Source organism: Melospiza melodia, chromosome 11, assembly GCF_035770615.1.
Source record: "Melospiza melodia melodia isolate bMelMel2 chromosome 11, bMelMel2.pri, whole genome shotgun sequence".
Classification (NCBI taxonomy): Eukaryota; Metazoa; Chordata; class Aves; order Passeriformes; family Passerellidae; genus Melospiza; species Melospiza melodia.
The window spans coordinates 5500160-5519337 of record NC_086204.1 but is presented as its reverse complement, the minus strand read 5'-3'; the positions used below and the strand labels follow the sequence as shown (position 1 = coordinate 5519337).

Genomic DNA, 19178 nt, shown 5'->3' with positions numbered 1-19178 from the left:
CTGGAAATGCCATGAGGTTGAGTGCACCAGATGGATAGGTGGGGACATCTCAGAATTACCTGTGGGATGTGCCCCTGTGCCCAGGGAAGGTGAGGTGAACGTGGGATGAGATACACAGGGAAGGTTGTTCTATAGCATCTCTAGAGACACCACCTGTTACGTGGCTCAGGCCCTGCAGTTGTGGTCTCATCTTTCACCATCCTCAGCAGCAGGAAAGATCTCAAACACTTCTTCTAGGAGAAGTTTCTTCCAACCATGTAAATCTCCCTTCTGGACAGTATTGGGCCTCCCAGCAGCATTATGAGGTTGCTGCTCTCAGCACCTTCAGTAAGACCAGCAATTGGCCTTGAATAAAAATGGTGCCTTTCCCAGTGCAAAGCAACCACACACATTTTTGTCCCCTCTCACTTTACTGCCAAGGCTGTCACCCACAGCTGGAGCTGGCACCAGGACTGTGGATAATAGCAGAGTCAAGGAGAACAGGCTGCAGTGGCAGGAACTGTGCTAAGCTTCTTCTCATTCCAGAATTGTTCCTTGATGACATTTAAAGCAGCTTTACTTTATAATGTTGCCATTTAAATGTTTTCAGTTGAGAGTGGTGATTTGAAGATCACACCTTACTGGTGGGGATGACTGACTGGCTTCACACCTCTGTTATCTTCTATCTGGATGTGATTTTTTTACAAGCATGGTTTAACTCACCTGTTGATTTATGTGAGTTTCAGTGGGTAGGATTAAAAATAGCTGGTTTGCTCTCTCACTTCTCTCTAGAGCATTTCCTCTCTCTGTGCTTATCTCTGTGTATGTGTACTTATCAAGATACTTGGGGGTCTTGCTATCACAGTAAGACAACACAAATGCAACAGAAAAGCAAAGGAGGTCACTGCAGAAAGGCCCTGAAGCTGCACAAGCATTGGTTCTACCAGTGTTGTATCTATTCAACCTTCCAGTATAAAGGACAGGTTAAAAATTGCACATTTATCAACTTCTTCAAAAAAGGCCAAACCAAATTGAAAAGAATTTGGTTTAGATCTATAGAAAACCCTGCTTGTATGCAATTTCTTACTAAAAGCCAATGATCAATTGCCCTTATTATGTCTGTGCTGTTATCTCTGAAGTGCAGATCCACTTGTCCTGGTGACAAGGGTCATGGTTTTTAATTCCTGTCCTGTTTGCAGCTCCAGCTTCCTTCTTTCTGCTCAGCTTTGTGGTGTGGGGCACTGCAATGAGCCAGCGTCTGGAAATCACATGAAAGTGCCTGCAGTGGAGTTCGATATTAAATGTGATTGTAATCTTGGTAATAAGTGTTAACACCATAGAAAGGAATGTTGTTAATTTAAAACAGCAGTTTAGGCTTGAAATGTTTATTTATTTTAGCTTATAATACTTATTTAATATTCCAGTGAGCAGGCATGTTGCCCAGCAGTGAGGCTATATTTTCGTGGTGTTTAAGCATTAGTAAAACTGTTCAGTTATTATATTTTGTTTGGTTGGTTTGTCTTTTTTTCATTTGCACTGAGTTGGTATTATAGGGGACATCAGGTATGTCATTAATTCTTTATCAATAGGAAAGGAATAGAATGTTATTATAATTATTAGTTAAGTATAATCACATTTTAACAATTTATAGTGGTTCTGCAGCCTGACTGAATACAAGTATTTTGGTGTCTTTGTATTAGTCACTAGTTGACATTTGCACTTGAGCAGTGGCATCAACCAGAGCAGTGTTGCAGGTAAAAGTTTTCAAAGAACTGTAAAAGTTTGAGGTGGAAAAGCTGATACAAACATTTATTGTCTCTATCCCCAGCAGTTCTATCACTTTGCCCAAATTCTCAGTGGTTTCATTCAGCAAGGTAAGGAGGGCACCTGAAAGCTACTCCATGGTTCAGCACAGCACCTAAATCATTTTGTTCCCTTTGGTGCCATCAGGAGTCAGGGCTTTCAGTGTGATACCAGTTTCTGTTCCAAGGGGAGCAGCAGAGCATCCTCAGCAGAGCCTCCTGGCCTGACCTTCTTGAATCTGGCTCCTTCCCTGGATGAAAACCAGCGGCTTTCCATCCTTGGGTCTGGAAATAGTACAGAGAGCAGGAGATGGAGGTGGCAGGAGTCACGCTGTTTGACAGCTCTGTGTTCTGGCATCTTTGCCAGAATGTGTCTGAAATAACTCAGCTCTAGAAGTAAGAGGAAGTGAACCTTTTTCCCCAGCTGAACTCCAATCCCAGCTGCAGGTTGGCTGGAGCATTGACTCACCCCCTGTGAGGTGACACATTAAAATAGCTCATACAAAGTTCTCTCCTTGCAGTGGAGTATGTTGAGGATTAGCAGTGTCTGCAGTTCCTACTGACAGCACAATGCTCATATTAGCTTTTTAGAGAAGAAGGTTTCAACTCTCTTCCTTTGGAGGAAGCAAACCCAGTAACTGATTTTCCTAAAGAATGCCTTGAGTTTGACTGTGGAGAAAGCCTGTGGTGATGGTGCCTGGCAAGTTTGCAGGTCTCATTCTCCCAGTAAGACAATCTCCTTTTTAAAGACACTTCTGTGATGCAAAAGAGGCTGTAGAGGAAGAAATGTCTCCCAGCATCAGCACTTACAACCATAATGAAAAGGAACAAACACACGGGATTTCACATTTTGTGGGGAAAGAGGTGTAGGTAAAAGTGCAGATGCAGAAATGCCTGGAAACAAGCTGTGCACCCCATGTTTATGCTGGCAGAGAAGTGTTCCTTGATGCTGACTTAAACATCAACAAAACTGTAGAGACTTAAGATGGCAAAATCTCCCTGGAGGTGGGAATTCCTCTGTGCTTCTCTTGGAAATCTTTCAGGCAGTCAGGTCTGAAGGAGCAGGTAGCAGCTTGGCAGTATTTAGCATAGCAATTCTGAGGAAATGTATTATTTAATATGCAAAAGACACTGCGGCCAAGGCATGACCCTTGCCAGCCAAAGTTATGGTGTTGTCTGTGACCCTGAAAAATATATCTTATTTTTTTAGAACTCAACTCCTGTGACCTGAGAAACTCTGAATTCTCTCCTCTGAACAGCAGAGGAAGAAGCTCTGTTGTCTGCTGGGAGTTCAGGGCACCCACAGAGCATTATTTTTTTTATTTCTTAAGTCTAGAAGTCTTAGAATACATGCATTGGGAAGTGATGGTGTTTAGGGGAAAAAATTCAAGCTGCCTTTTGTCTTTTTTGATCCACCATTATGGTATGTGTCCTTCTCAGAAAAGCTGTGGTTATTTGATTCCTGCAGATGTAATAAAAAAATTGAATAAAAAAATTGAGTTTTTGAAAACAGCCATGGGTGGGTTTTGGTGTGGCTGTGCCATCCCTTGAAGTGTCCAAGGCCAGGCTGGGCAGGGCTTGGAGCCACCTGTGGAAGGTGTCCCTGCCAGGGCAGAGGGGTGGAACAAGAGGAGATTTAAGATCTCTCCCAGCCCAAACCACTCTGTGATCCCCACTCTGTGATCCCACTCTGTGATCCCACTCTGTGATCCCATTCTGTGCTTCTCTGTTGCAGAAAGCTCCAATAATCCAGAGCTAATGGCCAATGCCCACAGCCCCCCCCTCAGGGGGAAAGCAGAGATTCACTCTCAGTGTAGCACAGACAACAGTTGGGATGGGACATTGGGTTCATTTTGGTTTTTGACAAATTAAAGGAGGTGACAAATTCTGAAGCCCTGTGCTATGCTGAGACCTAGAGCTAAACTTGTAAAAATAATTGGGAGGAGAAGGAAAGGAAAAGGGAAAGCCTAACAATTTTCCCTTATTTCCCCCAGGGCTTTTGCAAATAAACAGAAGATGCACTGGGGGCACTGTCTTCTTGTATTTTTGCTGGTGTTTGATTTCTCAGGCACCTGCTCTTGGATTTATTTCTCTGCTTTGAAAATAAGGGGACAAACCAAACTAAGTATAGGAGATAGTGACTGCATTTCATAAACACAACTCTGCAGGGACAGCAGCTTTTAGAGCTGAAAGTCTTATTAATAACTTGCCATTACATGCCCCAGGCATTGTTTTTGGCATTGTTGACACTGTTGGAAATTAAATTCAGCAAGTAGTTACTTGGCTGTTCTCTGAGCAGTGTGTAGCTGCTGGAGCAGCACTGTAGCTGGGTGCTTTATAAGGGCAATATTCACATTTTTAGGATCCCCTGATTGCTTGCTGCAGGATTCTCTGGTTTCCAACAGTTAATTGCTTTCATTTTTAGCATATTGTAGCCTTGTTTCTCTTGTGGAGATTGAGTATATGGTAAACATGGTGTTACGTGGTTTATATTGTTACATTTGTTTATGTTTGGGCATAAATGGATTACATCTGGCTGGTACCTCATGTCAAGCAGCAGATGAAGATCAGACCTCCTCATTGTGTTGCCCTAGCTGTCTGTTATTCTTTGAACTTCCTTTGCTTAATTAATTAATGCAATTTCCTGGACAATAATTTTGAACCAAAATTTGATTCTGCCAATTAATCAAAAGCCATGAAAAAACTGAAAATCTCATCTCCAAGTTATTAATCAGCATAATAATTAGTATAGATGCAGAAATCCAGAGAGGAACTGTTTACAAGGGCATGGAGTGACAGAGGCAGTGGCTTCAAACTGAGAGTAGATTTAGATGGCATACTGGGAAGGAATTCTTCCCCGTGAGGGTGGGCAGGCCCTGGCACAGGGTGCCCAGAGAAGCTGTGGCTGCCCCTGGAAGTGTCCAAGGCCAGGTTGGATGGGGCTTGGAGCCAGCTGGGATAGTGGAAGGTGTCCCTGCCCATGGTACAGGATTGAAACAGCTCCTTTTTCATCTCAGAAATCCTTTGATTAACCCAGAGCTCAGAGCACAAATCAATGCCCTTACAGTGCATCCTTGTGAGCAACAATTTGATGGCAGTCTGAGTGAGCCACCTGACTGTGCCACCCAGGATGCTCCCTCTTTGCACAGCAGGGAATGTTGGTTCTGTTTCAGCCAGTCAGGAGCAGTGGGAAGAGCTGGAAAAGGGATCAGGGCTTTGCTTCTGTGGTATTTTCTGGGTCCCCTGTCAGAGGAGGAATTGATGAATCTGACTCCATGTTCTTAGAAGGCTAATTTATTATTAAATAATATGATATGATATTGTATTATATTGTAAGATATGATATTGTATTATATTGTATATTCTATTCATTTCTGTTCTATTAATATTATATCATGTGATATTATAATATTATGATATCATATTATAATATAATATTATGTTATGTTATATCATATCATATAATAATTAAGATATACTAAAAACTATACTAAAGAATAGAGAAAAGATACTTACAGAAGGCAAAAAGATAATAATGAAAAACTGGTGACTCTCTTCCAGAGTCCCTACACAGCTGGCTGTGGTTGGTCATTAAGTCAAAACAATTCACATGAAACAAATCAACCACCCACCTGTTGGTAAACAATCTCCAAACCACATTCCAAAGCAGCGAAACACAGGAGAAGCAAATGAGATAATTATTGTTTTCATTTTTCTCTGAGGCCTTTCAGCTTCTCAGGAGAGGGATCTTGGGCAAAGAGGATTTTTCAGAAAATATGATGGCGAGATGCTTCCTAACTGGTGAGGGTGCCATGTTCCACTTGCCCCAGGGTACCTGTTGCAAGCAGCTGGATTGAATAATGCTTTAGCAATTGAATAATGCTTTAACATCTGAGCACCTGCTTTCCTTACCTCAGGCTCATTTCTTCTCCCACTGTCGATGACACACAGAACTTTATTGTCAGGCTGTTCCTTTTGATGATTGTGCAATCTACCAGACCTGTCAGAAATAAGAAAAAAATTCAATCACCTTGTCACCACTGCCTTACTTTCAAATGTTAAACAGTAAGTGTGATGTCTTTCCTCATGAGGCAGTGGTGAAAGAGATTTCTCTCACTGAAAGGAGCTGTATTTTAGTGCCACAGAATACAGATCCCAGCAGTTTTCTTCATTCCAGACCATCATACTCAGATAAGCTTGTAGGGACACAAATCCCATTGCTTTAGGTAGCAGCAGGAAGCTCTGAGGCAACTTTGGCCCTTGTTTTTCTTGTAATGCAAAGTGAAATGTAGGTTTGTGTTGCAATGAACTTGCTTCAAGAGATTTTGCTTCGTTTTTCCCTTTTCTAAGTACACTCTGAAGCAGGGCATGTTCCTTTTATAGGAGGAAGGACATGTGGTGGGAACGGAGCATTTTCCTTGGCACCGTTTGTGTTTCCTAGGATTCTAATGAGGGGTTTGCAAAGGCAGCAACTTTCCAGCTGAGGGGGATCTGGTTTAGCCATGTGTTTTTTCCTTTTTCCCAATATGCACCAGAGCCATCTTCTCCAGCCAACACAACAAATCCAAGTGCTTCAAGACTTGATAAAAAACCCTTCTGGTCAGGGCTGGGGATGTAAAGGGGAAGAAGGTGAGCCTGGAAAGCCTCCAGCCCTGCTCTGCCAGCAGAGGCACTCCCAGCCTGGAGTGCAAATGCTCATACCAGGGGCAGCAGTAATTGCTGAGGGGAATTGGGAGCAGGGCTGGCTGTGGGCTGGGCCAGAGCCCATCTCATGTTTCACTGCTCTCATCCATCAAGCAGCATCTCCTCTGGCGGCTGAGTCTCTAATGGGAAGGAGCAGCACATTTATAGATCCAGCACTGGGCTGGGAGCTCACACAGGGGCTTGTTGGGAGACCAGGGAACACTCCAGGAGTGTAAGAACTACAGCACCTGTAATGGAGGGAAGTACTAAGCTTTTATTCTTGTGACCTTGTACAAATAGGATGTAATTACAATATAATTCAATTCTGACAGTCTGGAAACCATGGCAGTTGACATAAAGTGACATTTCAGGAGAAATAGGCATGTGTTTTAGTACATCTCTTGCAGTCTCCTAAGCATTATTGATGCTATTTGCTCTTCCTGCTTCCCTTGCTCCACTCTTAATACACAATCAGAACACAAGATTCTGGAAAATGTGCAACAGTGGATCATAGTTAACCTTGTAAATAAAATCCAGTGCGCTAGAGAGTGATGCGAGCTGGTTGCTGTATGCCTGCTGTATTTGTGTTAATATACCAGTACTTTTTAATCTCCTTGGAGAGACTAAATCCTGGCATGCACACCTTCAGGGACTCATTTAGGAAAGCAGAGAATAAAATTCCATTTGAATTTTGATATGGTCTTTGGTTCTTGTGACCTAAACCAAGACTCTCCTCCTTCGATCATGGATTTTTCTCATGCTCAGGGAGCCCAAACAGTTCCACTAGGTGCTTGACTCTGCAAATACCCCAGAGATGGATGTGTCACAGCAGGATTTTATCATCCCTCGATCAGAGGAGGAAAAGCTGGATCTGTGAGCTGCTGTGAGCTCAGACACAGACAACTCCAGCCAGCAAAAAGGAAAAGTGACAAGGTATTTTCCATCTGTGCACTTCTCTAGCACTGGAATCATGTTATTCCAATTAACTCTTGTAGCATATGGGCTGTTTTGTGTGCACTAGGAATATCTCAGTGCAGTTAGTTATCTCTGTGTGTCTCTCCCTTCTGAGGCTGGTCGTTACACCTTTGATGAGTCATTTAATAGGCTCATTAAGGAAATGGAGGGGATCTCATTCACTGAGCCACAGTCACCTTCCTTTCAACCCCAGACAAAGAGGGAAACAAAACATTGCCAAATGCATCTCTGTGTGCAGCTCCCAAGAACACAGAATTTGTTTTTAAAGTTGTAAAGACTGAAAGCAGCCATCCTGCTCTATTCTATGTAATTTCCTGCCTATGGAACTGGGCATGGCTTCTCAACCCTCCACCCCATCACAGGAAAGATTAAATGCTGAGATGGGGCACTGAGGAGGATAAAATGCAGGTGAGAAGTTTCCCTGCTCCAAGTAAATTTGGTTCACTGGTAGCCTCCAGATGGTTTTCACTGTAGCTGAAGTGCCACACAAGTACAAGTTCTCTGTAAACAGGGAGTGAAATGAGTTATCACTGTGCAGTGTGTGTATAAAACAGGGAGTAACACCACTGTGTTTTCCCTTTTCTCCTCCTGTTGGATTCCTGGACAAGCTGCTCATGGGGTGGTGTTCACAGGGGTCCCAGGACAAGGGAAGAGATGAGAATCTTGACTCCATGTTTCAGAAGGCTGATTTATTATTTTATTATATTAAAAGAAAATTATATACTAAAAGAATAGAGAAGAGGATTTCATCAGAAGGCTAGCAAGGAATAGAAAGGACTGGAAATAAAATCTTGTGACTGCTCACAGCCTTGACACAGGTGGCTGTCATTGGTCATCAAGTAAAAACAATTTTATATGCTGGGTAAACAATTCTCCAAATCACATTCCAAAGCAGCAAAACATGGGGAAGCTGAAACTTCTCAGCTTCTCAGGAGAAAAGATCCTAACGGAAGGATTATTCATAAAATATGTCCATGACACTGCTCAGCCCCTCTGCTGAACCAGCCACCATCCCACACCACCCTAAGTGATCATGAGCCACACAGGTCCCTGGTTGTGCCTTGCTACCAGGATCCAGCTGCATTTAGCAGTGGAAAACAATCAGCTGGTACACTCCAGCCCCAGATTAGGTCAGATTAGGTGTCCCAGAGAATTATTTTATTCAGAACTCTCATTTAAGTTCTCCATGAAATGTCCACATGTTGTTCTTGCTGCTCTCATAGCTCACTTCTCTCTAGTAGCTGCTGTGTATATAATGATCCTCCTCTGTGTCCACACGAGGCTGTTCCAGAAGGCTGGGGAGGAAATACCTGGCCAGAATAAATGGGTTTGTACTTCGAGATTCAGTTACTTAAAGATTCACAGGGTGCACATTCCTTTAGTGAATGCAGATAGCATGGTGATAAAACCTGAGCATGCAATGCTGGGGGAATGTTTTAGGTAACTGCCACTGAAAACACGCTCTATGGTCAGCTGGCACTAACACAGCCAGGGGAGTCCAATAGAACTGGGTTTGAGCTATTTAAGATGGTTAATAAGTAATTAACCGAGGAGGTGACTGTAACAGACATCATTTGAATCAAGATTGAATTATTGGTTTCCCAGGCATGCTCTGGAATGTATCAGTTTGCTGGCAGGACAAAGCCTCTCAGCCACGTTCATTAACAGTCCCTGCATTCAGGAACCCCTCCTAAAGGATGCCTACAGGATCAGATTCACCAGTTACTTCTTCCTTCCTCACTGCTGCCGGGAAAAGGCCACCTCCCCACATTTCCATTCAATTTGTCTTTAGCTGAAAAGATGCTGATTTCATGCTCTCTTACCCTGCAGCAGCCAGCCTGTTGCTAAGATACTGAAAAGGCCAGGGTCTCGGTGTTTTTTCTCAGCCCACTGCAATTCTTATTTATTTATTTATGCATCTTATTTACATAGCTAAACAGATCTCTTCCCTACTGCAGAAGCAGAGCCACGAGGCTCCAGGTTGCACCAGGGTGCCTTGACTTGCATAGCTGCTTGTCCAGCACCATCCTCTGCCCTGTTTTTCCTGTTCATCAACTGAGCAAACTTCTCAGGATATTTGTTGAGCTGGAGTGGCATCCAGGAGTGTGATGGAAGTGTGTTTTAAAGGCATAGCTGGCCATGGGTTGCCTACCCAGTGTTTGGTCACAGCAATCCTTGATGGAAATAAAAAGGGTCAGAACAAAGATGGCTTTAAGCCAATTTTCCTGCTTACTTTATTTCTGGCTGCTTTAATTTCAGCAGTGTCCACATTCCAGGCTTCTTGTAGCCTAACCAGCTCTGCCAGAGTGAGGAGATGGTTATCCTTCCCTAGCCAGGGAAGAGCCCTGCTGTACAGGCAGTTCTGCAGGACCAGCTGCATTTTTGTAGGGAGGGGCTGGGATCCCAGCCAGGGCACAGCTTTGTCTGAAATTGTATCCAGGGCAGGAGCAGGCTGCTGATGGAGTGTGCATGCACATAGAAACTGGCAGAGCATTTGTAGTGGCTACAGGTGGATAGCAGAGGTGTAATGAAAATGTTGCTGCGCCATTTGTTCCAGGTGTGCTCCCCACACCAGAGAAGCTGGAAGTGGTGGTTGTACTCTGTTCCATCCTGCATTGCCCAGAGAACCTCCTTGGCAAACAGGGAATTAGTAGCACTGATGTGAGCTGCTTCTCACAACCAGGAAAGCATCAGGCAGGAATACTGCACCATAGCCTGGCTCTGTTTGTCCTGTTTGTCTTTTGTGAAAAACGCCAATCACTTGGTCTTAAAATTTTAAAAGTTTAATACTAATAAAATTGTTATAAAAATAGCATTATAATTAGATTAATAGTAATTTTGGACAATTTGGATCAGGACAATATGAGACAATAGAAACAAAGAGTTACAGATGATCCGGGTACCTTTTTTGGGGCAAAATAAGCTTGAAAAAGGACACCAGTTAACAGAGGATTAACCCTTAAAAGCAACAGCCTGTTGCATATTCATACACCTCATGCATGATGCATAAATTGCATTCAAACACAGGATTCTGTCTGGTCAGTGTCAGCTTCTTCCTCTGAATCCTAACGGCATCATCCTGTCCAAGCAAGGCAGGAAGAAGTTAATTTCTTCTGATAATGGAGCAATAAATTCTTTTTCTCTGAAAGATTCAGGTGTCCTGTGGCTGCTATCTCAGTGTGAGTCCTCTCTTTAAAAAAGCATTCTACATGGCATAGTTTCTATTTTAACATTATATGATAACCTAAAACTATATTTAACACTACTTAAGAAAATTAATACAGCATAACTAACATAACACATATAATATTCATTTGAATATTTGTGAAAAGCCAATCATAAAATACACATTTTTCACATCTTTCTTTGGTGAAAGCACTGCCACACTCTTCAGTAAAAACTTCAGAGACAATTCAGAGCCTCTCAGAAGCTCTAGTATTTTGTATCTCCTGCACAATACTGTAGCTTGAGAAAGAAAGGAGTGAATCCTGTAGAGATTTATTTGGAGCAAACAGGGACCAAACTGGTTTTTCCCCCTATTTCCTTTTTGTTTCATGAAGCAGAGCCAACATTCATGAAGCTCAGACTCTGGACTATACGTGTTGAACAGATGTTGCCTTTTGGGCCTCTCCTTACAGCCTTTGGCTGCACTAACTGACAGCTTCTTTGTCTAACTGGTGTAGTTTTCATTGTGCAATTCTTTTTGCTTAAAAAGTAGTTTTTCTGCTTTGATGATCCAGCTATTAGCTGACTCTCTGGAGAAGAACAGCAAGAAGGACATGAATACTTGGGTTTGTACATACAGCCCTGCAAAACAGGGGCTGTGCACAAGGCCAGATGCAATTTTTTTTACATTGAAGTGAGATGAGGAAGGTGATGTTTTAAGTCCACATTGAATTTCCTTCTTATTTACATTAATCATTCAATTACCCATTTGGAAAGCTGAATTATATCTGAGTGGCTTGGCGTGCTCATGACATATTCTCTTTTTTTCAGAATAGACTCTTGGTCTTGTCATTTATGACACATCTGTCACTGGGGTGTCCACTTCTTTACACCCAGAGGGGTGCTGATTATAAAGCCTTTGCTGACCAGCAGCTCCACGTAGATTTTTAATTTGGCTGAGACTCCACAAGCCAAGCTATGCTGTTTGTGTCAGGTGTGAGTTTGGTGCCATTGTTCACCCAGAGCTCAGGTGCTCTGGCAGGTGGGGGTGTTACCTCATGTGTTACCTCAGGTGTTCTCTCAGCTGAGCTGTGAACAAAGCTCAGGAGACTTGGTACCAGCCTGAATGGCCAGGAATAACTTCTGCTGCCCTGAGAGGGTTTTTGAGGTACGTTTGAAAAGATGAGTCAACGCATCTTCATTCCCTTTGTTGAAGATAGGAAGAATAGGATATTTCCTACAAGGAGACGTCAGAAAATTAGGGAACAGGAGATGATGTTTAACACCTTAGAAGCAGAGAAGTGGCTGGGATGGGTGAGGATCTCTGCATTTCTCATTCTGGCTCTTCCCACCTGGTGTGCTCAGCTGTCACTCTTGAATTTTGAGAGCTCTGGTAAAATGTGGAGGGGTCTGCAGTGCTGAAAAAGGGCAAAGTAACCCTGAGCTGCCAGGGGCATTGCAGAGACACAGCTGCCCAGTGGCTGAGCACTAATCTGTGCTGCAGACTCTTGTTCTCTTTTTGGTGGTAGTGGGCCCAGCCAGCTTCTATAACCTGAGGTCCTCTAACTCTGAAAGATTCAAGAAGAGCACAGGAATGAAAACAGTACTGATTAATAGAGCACCAGTTGTACATTCTTACTGGAAAAATAAAAAAAAAAATTAAAGTGAGAAAAAAATCATAGTATTGCCCATCAAAATATCCTGGATGTTTTGCCATGCTCTGCTGATAAGGGATGGCCAAAGGCACTTGGAGACCAAGTTAGGATGTTCCATCTCCAGCTCAGAGTGGGCTTTTTCTCTTGCTGCTGTTGCATTTAATTAGGAGAGATAAGAAAAATGACTCAGACCTGTTTCTGGTCTTTCTCAGTTTCACAATTCTAACTAGCATGAAGGAAATTACCCTTTGGGTTTGAGTTTTCCCCATGAGATACCTTCACCCTCATGTCAGAGCCAGCAGTGTCAAGCATGTGCTGTATCAAAGTGTCACCAGAGGGACTCACTTGTTTCACTCTCCTTAAAGCTGGGCTGTCCAGTTAATGTCCTGATAAATCTATTGCCAGTCCCCAGGCAACTCTTCAGTGCCAGGAGTGTTACTAAGTCCATGTGTATTTGTCTGGGAAGGTTCTGCAGTGGGAAATATCTACAGACCAAAGATACTGTGTGGCATTTCAAGAAACAACCCTAATACCTTTTTCATCTGTGATTCTATGTCTGAGAAAGGTGATCAAATTCTTCACTGCTTTCATAGAGGAATTATTTTTAAAGATGTCCCTGCTCATTGCAACAGGGTTGGACAAGATGATCTTTAAATGTCTTTTCCAAACTGTTCTGTGATTCTGTGACAGAGTAATTGGAAACAGAGTCATTCTGTCACCAATGAGAGAAGGACATCTATAACCTTGGAAACCATTATGTAGGTACCTGAGCTTACATGACATATGAAATTCACTGTAGACAGCAGCATAGCTTTTCTTTTTCATCTTCGTTATTGCTTTCTTGTGAGCTGGTTTATTTTGTTTCATTCACTTTCCAAACAGTGAAACTAATCATGCTGATCATATAAAATATGTACTTTGGAAATGCATTAAGGAATTTGATAGTGATAGAAGCCTCTTTTTAATAACATTTTTTGCATATCATTCTAAATTTTATTGTATCCTTTGTTTTTCTTTGTTTGATGGGGTTTTCTTCCTTTAGATCAAGCAGAAACTAGCTCTTACTCATTACCAGCACTTTCCTTGCATTTCTTGCAAAACACATTTTGTACAAACAGTTCCTCTACATGCAAGACATTAAAAAATTAAGTACAGATTAGAAATTATGGCTCAATTTTGTATCTAAATATAGGCCTCTCGCTGGACCCTGAGAGGAGTCACAGGAGCACTGGGAGTGAGGGAGCTTCTAAGGGAGCTCAGCCCTTGCACTTGACCTCAGCTTAAGAAGCACTTTGTGCCCAGCCTGAGCACGTGGGTATGAGGAGAAGATGTCCTCCTGCCCTGTGGATATCTGTGCTGAGCTGGGGCAATCCCTTATCTTGGTATTTTTTTAGGGAGTGTCTCATTTCTTTTGGTTGATTTGAGTATCATAGTAGTAAGTAATACAAGACGTAGAGTCAAGATTTTAAATAAAAGACAAAAACAAACTTGGAATAAGCCAGATGAGGAGGGTAGGAAAATATATGGAAATCTCTGGTTTCTGGAGAAATACCTGATTATCACCCAGAGCTCTTTGATAACTGGTGGCAGCATTTGCCTTCTCTGCCCCTCCATACATACCATTTGAGCTCCTAAAATAAGCTTATTAACAGTCAAATCAAGACAGGGTAATCTTTACATCACATGTAAATGTTGTGTTATACTGAAGCATTAAATGTAGATGCAGATTTTCCCAGTGGGAGACTGGATCAGCACAGTTAAGTACTGGAATAGTTTGTCTCCCAAATCATCTTGTGAGAACAGAATTTCCCTTTTACTGTACTGGATGATGATGATGAATAGGGATTTAGGGGCAGAGGATTATGTGGGGTTTAGATTAGTGGATACTACTGGTAGTCTCATACAGCTGATCTGCTTGCATGGTCCTGATCTTCCTTTCTCCCCTGGAGCTGACCTGTTCAAACTGCCAGGGAAGTGCAAGGGAGTACAGGGACTTAGAGCTGCTTTCTGCCTTTCCTAGCAAATGGGTCTCAGGTCAAATGTTTTCTTTGTATCAGCTGGCTGTTTGTTACCTTTGGTATCTACATTTACCAGCAAGTGCTGTTTGCTGGATGATTTTAGGCTGCACTCAGTCCTGTGACCTCCAAGTTAATGCCTTGATTTTTAACTCCAGCATTGAGGGACGTGGCACTCTCCTGGAAGGTGGCAGTAGTTTGTACTTCTAATGCAAAATGCATGAAATGATCTCATTTCAGAGTCATCAAGCATGCCTCAGTCTAGACTGTCTCACAGTCCCACTGACTGCTAAAGCTCAGGGAAGGTGCCCGGACTGGTCTGCCTGGTTTAGCCCAGCCTGGCTGACACCATGTGCCATTTCCTGCTCACCCACATCTCTCTTAATTACTCCTTACCTCATCTTTCAAACAATCATAGGGCGGATTTATTTTTTGTTTTGGGAATATGCCATTACCATCGTGCTGTTTCCATATAGAAATGTCTCAGCTTTCCCTTAGGGCTCCTGTCAGGGTGTCAGTGAGGTACCAGCACAGCCAAGGTGAATTTGTGCATGGCCAGCTCCTGTGAGATTGATGAACAGAGGATGTGATGGGGTCTTGCCTTTTTCTTCCTGTTACTTAACTACAAGAATTTCTGACGGCATCTGGCTCTCCAGCCTTTCCTTCTTTCCCTTTTTTTTTTCTTGTCACAGACTGAAGGTCAGGTGCAAAGTGATGGCCAGTGAAGATACTAAAATCTGACCTGAGGCAGGGCATTTCAGGTCATCTACCGTGAACAAGTCACTGCATTCTCCCTGTGCAGCATGGCTGCTTCAGCACTGCAGCAAACTTGACACTCAACATCAGTATTGATACAGCTTAGAGTTCTCCATTTTCCATTATTTTTACCTTTATTAGTCTTCCTTAGGGACATAGGTAAGGACTATTAACCCCTCTTTGGAAAGAGAATGAAAAACATGGAGAGATGGAATCCTGGGCCCTGTGTGAGTCTCTTTGTGTGACAGATGTTGCTATTTAATGTTCTGATTAATGTTAATTAGTATCTTTTGTTTGCTCTAAGTGAAGAGACAGCAGGCTATTTGGGTGAAATCCCTGAATCAACTTGTACTGAAACCAGGCCAGAAATCCATGTAAATCGTTGTAAGTGCAAAGCATCCCTATACAACTCTTATGCTAATTTCCTTGGATAATATGCTTGACCCATTTTGGTTTCTTTTCAAATTTTGGTTTCTTTTCTTTACCAAGTGAAACGATAAAAGCAACAAGTTTAAAATACATTTCCCAGGTAGTGTTGAGTTTGTTGTGGAATTTAGCTCTAAATGCCATTTGTGTGGTTTAAATGCAGTGCCGCCGGGGCGTTATTCAGTTCTTGGATTAGTAGCCCCAGGGAATACCAGGGACACTTGTAATGGCAAACAGGTTGTTAATGTTTGCCCATTGTGCAGTTGAGGGTGGTGATTTGGCTTGCACAGGTTTAGGAGACACTGGCCATGGCTGTGGGGCAGGTGTGAGAAGGGCCCTGGTCGTGCTCTGGAGCTGTCACCACGTCTCTGAGCTGGGGAGTTGAGTTGCTTGTGGATGTCTGCTGTCATGGAACTGCAGGGAGATAAAAAAGGGTCCCCAAAGTGAAGGGGTGACCCAGGAGACAGGTGGCAGAAGCCTGCTGTTTTTTAGGAAATTATGCTCCAAGACAGATGAGGAATTTCTGCCTGTTCCTTCTGCATGGTTTCTGTAGTGTTCTCACTACTCCAGACTATTCTGGCCCACTCAGAGGGCATTGGGATGGAGGAGAGTTTGCCTGTTGGGGAGCTCACTGGTACCACCCCTTGCTTTTCCAAACAGGAAAAAAAAAACCCGCCCTCTTTTGCCAAAACAAAAGCATGGGGAGAGAGGAAATATGCTCAGCTCAATTTGCTACATTAGGTAAATACAAAGTATTCCCCAAATATCCTGTAAAATCTGTTTAGAATTTTCAAAAACTCACACTAAGATTCAATATTCCTTTACTTGGTATCAATTCTGGCTCAGGGATGTCTGGTTCTTTCCTTGTTCCTCTGTCACCTGTCACACCATAGCTCCTTGTGGGGCTAAGCAATAAAATTCACTGATGGTTCAGCTGGAGTCCTGTGCTGCCTTTGCCACTGTAAAAAACATGAACAAGCAAAAAGTCAATGCAACTCTAACCCAGATTCTCAGCAGGCAAGAAGGAAGTTCGTGAAGCAAAATATTTCTGGCAGACAATTCACACCTGAAGGAAGCCTAGCTGGAGAGAGCAAATTACTTCTGTTGGCCTTAGAAAAAGTGATAGGGGCAGGACAGGAAAGATGGATGAACACATGAAGTAAAAATGTGAACTTAATAAATTAAAAATCAAAAGAGGTTCATGAATTCATTTTAAAGGTTCAAAATAATCTGGAATGGACTGAGTTGAATAATGAGCATGTACCTGTAGGCTGGTGTCCCAGCTATGCTGCTGTTTAATCTTGTTCATGTTTGTGTGGTTGTAGAAATCAAAAGAGGCAGATTTATTTTGGGCATGCCTTATTTAACTGTAGTTCTAAGTTATGTAAAACCTGAAATGAAGAGGAAACTTGACCCAAACCCTTAAGATTTCAAGTATTAGTAACCACCTCAGTGAGGAATGGAGGGAAGACGCAGAACAGAATTAGTTGAATGAGCTTAGAGATATCCAGGGAGAGAGCTGCAGTAGGCTGGGCAGTGATTGGCTGCACTGCTTTTCCCCCTTTGGAGTTTTGGGGTGTGGCTGATAGAGAGTTTCACTTTATTTCTTTAAAGATCATCTATAGGAACACTGTGGAAGAAAATCCTTATGCAGCAGTTGTTGCTTGGAAGCACGAGTAGTGACATGCAGCAGTTTTGGGGAGGCTGGGAGAGGAGAATTTAGGTATTTGGCACCATGAAATGAAGATTCTTAAGTCCTCAGCTCTTCTCTATGTTGGGCTACACACTTCCATTGAGGGGGAGTGCATCACCGGTGTGTCAGGAATGCCTCAGCAATTCCACCACGCTGACCTCTGCCACCCTGGGAGAGCACATTTCCCCTCTCCAGTGGGATGGCTTTGCTGGCTTTAATCTGCAGAAATGCATTTGCAGTTGTGCTAGCTAATAGGGAGGATTTGCCCCTCTAACTGTATGTGCTAAAGCACATCACGCCCAGATTTTTCCACACATTTGGAGAATTATTTTAGGAGAAACACAGGTGCATACACCCACTTCTTTGGGGGAAAAAAAATAGGCCATGCTAATTTGACATTTTAAATAATAAAAATAAATCTTGGGGAAGCAGTCACCGATCAGTCAGAGCCTGGAAACTGCATTTCTGGAATGGTGCAGGTCATTCCTGAGAGCCATGGTGACTCTGCATTCCAGCATCACGTGGAATCCAGAAGCATGTCTAAAACTGGAACAGAGCTCCAGTTTCTGCTGCTCTCTGATGGTTGGCAAGCCCTTTGTGGGAGAGAAGAGAATAGAACCGTGTGTGTGATCCACAGAGTCTGACTTGTAACCAGGTGGTTTTCACTAGCTGGATGGGTTTGAAAAAGCCCTTCCTGTGCATTCAGAATTACAAGAAGAGCTGATACTATCATTATCATTCCCACTGGGGGGAAAAGACATGTGAACTTATCTTGAAGACTGCCAAATGCCATTCCAAGTGCTCTGAAAGGGGTTTTATGTTTCCTTCTCTGAAGACGGCTGTGATCTTCCCGGATTCATTAATGCATGAGAGGCAAATCACAGAAAGGGCCTTTGTGTTCCTGGAGCTGTGGCAGGAAGGGAGGCTTACCAAGGAGCTGCACATACCTCACTTCCCCGTCTGTCAGAAGATCCTATCCCTGTCAGATAGCAGCAAGACATTCCTGGGGGTGGAGTGAGAATGAATTTATCTTGGGAGTGAGCAGGATTTTGCTTTGCTAGGAGAGCTGGTTTGCTCAATTCAGGAATTTTCCATTCACCTCTATTAACCACCGGCATATAAATCCCAACAATTGCAATTAGAGCTCCTTACCTTAACAAGTTCACAGTTTTCTGCAGCTCACCTGTCCTTCTGCTGGCTCTCCTCTGTCTCCTGACTGCTTGGTTGCACGGCTTCTCCAAAAATTCCTGCTTTAGAGGTAGGATTTCACAGCTGTGTCATGGAGGGGGCTGCGTTCCTGGTCCTTGAGGAAGGTAGATGTGGTGTTAGGCAGAGATTCGCTCTTTGCTGTAAGGAAATATGAATCTTCTGCGTGGGTTTTATTGTCTTTTGGTAGATTATTCATCACTTCAGCACCCAAAAAGCCCAGCAGAGGGGAAGGCTCTGGATGGAGGGGCTGGGAGGAGTGTGTAGTGTGGCCTGGGGATGTGGTGGTGGGTACCTGTGCTTGCCCTCTCCCTTCCAGCTACTCAGGTGTGAGCAAGATGCGCTTGTGTCTGGTTGGATGCGTTTGCTTTGGTCAGTTTAATTCAAAATATTTCATTTACCTGGCTTGATAGTTAGAATTTTGTGTGCTGATTCAGGGTACAGCATAGGCTGTTATCAGGGAGGATCACAGGATTTGCAGGCAGCTCGGCTTCATTAGCTTGAAACAACTGAAAAACATTCTATTTAAAGAGATGCAGCAGCCAACGTCACAAATCAGTTGTTAGTTCTTGCAATTGCTAGTTAGAACATGCCAAAATTGTAATCCCTTTGTTATGAATAGGTATGAGAATTACTGAACTAATTATACAATAATATGCAGATGTAGTTCTGTTAAATAACTGTAACCTCTCTGTCTAAAGAGGAAAAGAAGGTAAATAATTCCTTCTAAATGGAAATGCCTGTTGGCTAAATCAGGGGAGGGGTTCGGCTGGCAGAGCCGTGGAATACGTTTGACAATTTGCATCCTCCACCTCGTGCCCTT

The 19178-nt window shown here is 43.0% G+C and overlaps 1 protein-coding gene across 7 annotated transcripts in view; it reads left to right on the top strand.

Moving 5' to 3' along the window:
• Window positions 1-19178, top strand: part of RABGAP1L (RAB GTPase activating protein 1 like) — a 228623-nt gene that overhangs the window by 176030 nt on the left and 33415 nt on the right. Inside the window, exon 1 of one of the 7 annotated variants that reach the window (XM_063165430.1) lies at window positions 18162-18407. The exons of the other annotated variants lie outside the window; for them this stretch is intronic. The gene's annotated coding sequence lies outside the window, so the exon portion shown is untranslated. Of the gene's footprint in view, window positions 1-18161; window positions 18408-19178 lie in introns of those variants that run through there. 7 annotated transcript variants of the gene reach the window in all.